The following is a 5410-nucleotide window of genomic DNA, read 5'->3' as shown; positions in this document are numbered from 1 at the left end:
AGGGCGTCCAGGCCCCTTCCAGGCCAGCGAATGCCTGAGTGCTCTCGGAATACACTGGAGCCCCAGCCACGGGTCTCCAGCTGTTGCGGGCGGCCCCTCCACCGAAGCTTCTGTGAGCGGCAGAACTCCAGCCAGTTGTTCTAACCAAGCCTGCTTGTGCCCTTCAGAATAGCACACAAGCAGCTCATTCCCTGTTCGGGTCTGCTCACCTGCTGCCACGGCACTAAGTCCTCTCCTCCCATTTTCAGTTTCCGGGTTCCAGACCCTCCTGGTCTCGATCGCCGCCTTCAGCCATTTGTTAGTTCTGCTTCATGTAGCTCAGAGACTAACATCTCACAGCGGGCACGGTCACATATGGTATCTCAGTTGTCCGTGATCAGCTGTGGTGTTGAGAACGGCACGAGTCTGCTGCCGTGAACTGGGAGTGAGCTCCTTCAGCCTGGGGCCCCTAGAGACTGTGATGTGATGCCCCTTGAGGCCATGGTCCCCTGTTTCTCGGGCATTTCCCACGGGGCTAGCCCGTGCTGAACTTAGCAGTTGAAATGTCCATTGTTTTGACATGAAATGATTGGTCTTCTCCCTGCACATTTGCTTTCTCAAACTCAGTGGAAGACTTGACACTGATCTTTGCTCAGTATTTTCTCTCGGGCCCCCTGATGTAATTTTGCATCCTGATTCTGTCAGCCCAGACATTTACTATATCCCTTCTCTGTTCACCTCTTTGATAAGCCACAGTTCCTCTGGATTCAAGACTTTAATGGGACAGGATGGGGCTGAAGACAGCAGCTGAAATGATCCATAGTCAGTGCTCCTTGCCTAAGGAATCTGCCGATTCCCACCCCTACCTCCCGGGCCCCACAAACACCGGGTGCCTGGCTTAAATTCACACTCACCACATTTCTTTACCTGGCGATGGCTGGGCCATGTCAGTGACCAGAGTGTAGAAACCAGGTAAGCAGCCCTTTTCACCCTTCCATCTTTCTTCCCTTCTGGCTTCCCTTCTACTGTGGTACCAAGAACACTGAAGCTGTGATTGCTTGCCTTCTTGTGTTTTCTGAACGGAGAACGGCTTTGTTCTAGCACGAAGTGTAACCCTGGGCATCTATGTCACACTACCTTCCAAAGCACTTTCACATTTACTGTCATGTGATATCTGAAAGTGGGCATGGCCGCTCAGAGAATGACTTGCCCACAGTCAGAGAGGAAGTCGACAGCAAGGCCAGGGTAGAGCCTGGTGCTCAGTCCCTGGTAGGGTTCGGTGGAGCAGGGTGGTGGTTGGAAGGAGTGCGCAGAGGGATTATTTGGCGTCTCTGAACGAGGCAGGAAAGAGAATCAAGCTGCAACAGCAAGAGATAGTCTGGGGATGACTGTGGAACTCCTGACCTGCTCTCTCTAATCCCCCTGAAGGCTCTGCAACCGACGGAACAGTTGTGATGTCGGGCTCTGGGCCTGAATTCTCCTAAGAGAAAACTCGATCATTTTAAAAAGTCCTGTTTAACTTTAACAATTCCAAAAATCTCTGAATCTAAACCAGGCTCTGTCCCCCTCACTCCCCTTTCCAACCCAACTAGAAACTGTGGGTGGATTGAGAAAGAACAGAAAGGAAAGATCAAAACTGTGACAACCTTCTGACAACACTTTAACTTGAAAATTGCCTCTGTGTAGGCAGGTGTAAATCAGGCACACGTTTACTCAGCTGCTGCCTGTTCTCATCTCCCACCTCGAAGATTCGCGCCCCGCCGTTGACCGCTGGCCTTAACAAGGCTAACTCAACTTCCGCCGCCTGATGGTCCCCGTTGGATGAAACTTATTTCTCCTCTGAACCTCCAGCACTTGTGTCCCGCTCGTGGCCCTCACCTCTGGCTGCCCTGACAGGCTGCATCCGGCTTAGTTTCCTTAGTTGGCTGTTGGTTCCCTGTGCACCCCTGCTCACCCACCTCCAGGCTCAGCATTCCTCAGTAGGCGCTTATTAAGTCGTTGAGAGTGGAACAGAGTCAGGAGATGGGGCTCAAGTTCTAGCCTGCTCTGTCCTATCCAAGCCCTTGCTGAGAAGTTAGCTGGTCATTAGGTGCTAGTCCGATGGCTAATTCTGCAAAATCACACAGACACACACACAGACACTTCCCTTGGGCAGGGCAAAGAACTGTGGACGGTTCCATGCAAAGACTTTGCCACTGGCAGGGAAAAATCCCTCTGTCGGGGAACACTGGGTGCGTCTCACCTGTCGCCTGCCCAGCCTCATGCTGATGATACGCTCAGCCTGGCCTCTCTCCGCATCCAGCCCTTCTCTAAGCCCGACTAGCGGGAGGGCAGGGGGGCTTGTGGGAAAGCTCTGCTGAGCTGCCCTTTCTCCTCTGGCCCAGGCAGGGGTCAGGGCAGAGCATCTAGAATGGTGCCTCCTCTCCCTAGGCTGTAGCTTCTATGTGTCCATCCCTGTCCTTCGAGGTTTGTCTGAGTCATCTGACATTCTCCTGCCCCCTCCTGGCTCTGCAGCCTGACAGGGGCTGTTCCAACAGTGACGGTCACTGCTGAGTGACAGCTGCAGTGAGGGCACCTAGGGACAGAGGAGGGGTTGGTGTGGGGAGGGGGCAGAGGTGATAATCTGACACTCTTATAGAGCACCGTCCACTTTTCAGAGCAAATACAGACCAGGGAGGGAGTGGCTTGTCTCACAGTAGACCTCAGTCCCCGCCAACACCTACCTAACCCCTCACCGAGGGGTGTTGCTGGGCTCAGGCAGCACTTGGGCCGAGCACAGGATCTCAGGGGGTTGCCCACTGGAACAGCCATGCCAGGCGTCATTTGGCACAACAGGATGGGAGCTACATTCTGGGCACAGAATGCCATCCTGCCACACCAGCCCCAAGCACAGGGGCAGGTTGCACAGAACCATTCCCTCTCCCCAGGCGCTTGGCTTCTGAGAGCTGCTGGTTCCTGTTTTCCCACCACAGTTGAAAAGAAGACCCTGGTCCCAGCTCTGGGATGCCGAGTCCCAGCCAGGCAGATCCAGGGGGCATCATCACTCATTTCCTCTTACTGTCCAGTCCGTTCCTCATCCCTGCTCTGCTGTGCTTTGTCACTAGATCTTGGCCCGTGTCACACATATGGAACTGAGGCTCTCCCTCACTTCCCAAGTGGTTCTCTGGAGCCCAGAGCATTTTGTGTGAGGTCTCCTGGAGGAAAGGATTTTAATACAAGTGGGGAGAGCCACAAAGGAAGGGTTTCAAGTGGAGGAAGGAAAGGGGAAGCTTCCAGAGGGCCTGTCTCTCATGAGGGCCCGTGATGACGAAACAGAACCCAGGCTGAACCAGGCTTCTGCCCGCAGGCCTCCCTGGGGGCCCTGGCCATTGCTGCCACGGAGAGGGGCTCGGGCCATCACCAGGATAGATTCTGTGGTAGGATCCTTGTGCTCAGGACAGGTCTGAATGAAGCATGCCGTCCACTCTTAGCCCTTTGGGCAGAGCACAGAGAAGGCAGAGGGGCCCTTGGACAGAGCTATAGGGCTCAGAGCAGCCCTGGTACTACCCCTGGCCACCTGTACTCCATAGGGCTGGGCCAGGCTTCACATCGACCTTCTGCTGTTACTATGGGCACCTGCGTCTGTTGAAGTAGGCTTTGCCCGTGTGTATGTCCATGTGTACACACGTGTGTTCTCCTCTGGTCAGGGAGTGACCTATGCATCTGTTTATTTCTATGTATGTGCTCTTATTCTCTAGGCATGACTCACAGTGGCAGCCTGCATGGGGTGTTTATGGAGGTAGGACACTGGGCCCCACGGGGACCTGAGGAGGTTGAATTGTCTGGGCTCTAGAGCCAGGCTATGGGATGTTCCTAAGAGCACTTGGGGATTGGTAGTACCTGGGAGGCTTTCCTGAGTCCCTCGTCCTGTCCCTCCCTAGCCCCAAAGCCTACACCCATGTACTCAGTTCCTAAGAGGCCTCAGTAAGACAGAAGAGACCATGTTCTTCCCCCTCTACCATTGTGCTTCTCTTTCTGGCCTCTTCCCACCAACTGGTCATGAGGACCAACAGCATCCATGCTCTTGGCCTCCTTAGGCACAACCCAGGCACTTCTCTACCCCCAGCCCAGGGTCAGCACAGACCAAAGTGTGTGGGAGAGAGGAGGAAGCTGGCGTGGCCAAGGATGGGCTTGTGCGTTTATTTTAGCGCCTCTCAGCCCTGGCTGTCCGTAAGAACCCCTGGGGACTCCTGCATGGAGCCACCCAGCATCTCTGGGGGACGGGGTTAGGCTTTGGTACTTTTCAAAGTACCTTAAGAATCTCTTCTGCGCAGCTGGTCTAGAGGACCTCCGACTGATGTAACTGTAAAACATAGCCTAAAGCAAATCTGTTGGCTTAGAAATGCATATGCATCTGGAATAGAGGTATAAAGACGTGCAGTGGAACCAAAGGAAATCCTAGGAAAGGGGGCGTTCGTAGGTGTAGGAAGCAGGGTAATAATATGGGAGGGGTCAGGTGCTTCCAATGTAGTTGTAATGTTTCATTGCGGACGCACAGTGTTGGGGACCTGGTATTATTTCATACTTTCTGGTTTGGTTGCAATAGTTCATCATGAGAGCGTGAATTTTATAGTCAGATCTGGGTTTTAAGTTTATTTCTGCCACTTACTAGCTATGTGACCTGGCGCAAGTACTTAACCTCTCTGTTCAAACAAGGTTGTTCAGTCATCTGTGAAACGGGGCCCCCAGGGCTGTGTGAGGGTTACCTGTGAAGTTCTAACACCCCTTCCCCCTCCCCGCCTGAGTGTGCCTATGAGACTTGAGACCAGACTGGCCCTCGGCCCGCAGGTTGCTAACCTCCCCCTGGGCCCCAAACTTGTCCAGCATGGAAGGATGACAGCACCAGAGACAGGTTTCAGAGCAGGAAACCTTCTAGTTTCTTTGTTGGGAGCAGGAGGTGGGGTGACTCCAGGGGAAGGGAAAGGCCCTTGAATCCTCGCCTCTCTCTCTTTCCAGATCCCTCTGTGGCCTCTCAGCTAAGGGGTGGAGGAGGGCAGGGGGAGAGTAGGGCAGACCTCTCAGAGGACTTGAGGAAGCAATGAGGGAGGGAGGAGCCACGCCTCACACTGAGGGAATGCCGAGGGCTGAGGGGTCATGGCCTCTGGAGGGAGAGCAGCTGGGAAGAGCCCCTCTTCCCACAGCCCCCCTCTCACAGGAACACAGGTCTGGGGCTGCTCACGGGCATTCAGATTCTGGTGCCTCCAGGGAGCCTTTTCCCTCAGGAGACGGGAGCCCATGAGGCACCCCTGGTCAGGCAGGCTGTCTTTCTGTCTGTCTGTACGTACAAATGCATACACTCTCTCACACATGCAGTACGCACCCATATACACGTGTGCCAGGCCTGGCTATGGAATGGGGAAAGGAACACAGACACCATTCTCATTGGACAAGC

Source organism: Ursus arctos, unplaced genomic scaffold, assembly GCF_023065955.2.
Source record: "Ursus arctos isolate Adak ecotype North America unplaced genomic scaffold, UrsArc2.0 scaffold_34, whole genome shotgun sequence".
Taxonomy (NCBI): domain Eukaryota; kingdom Metazoa; phylum Chordata; class Mammalia; order Carnivora; family Ursidae; genus Ursus; species Ursus arctos.
The sequence above is the reverse complement of the archived record's forward strand: the minus strand, read 5'-3'. Positions refer to the sequence as shown.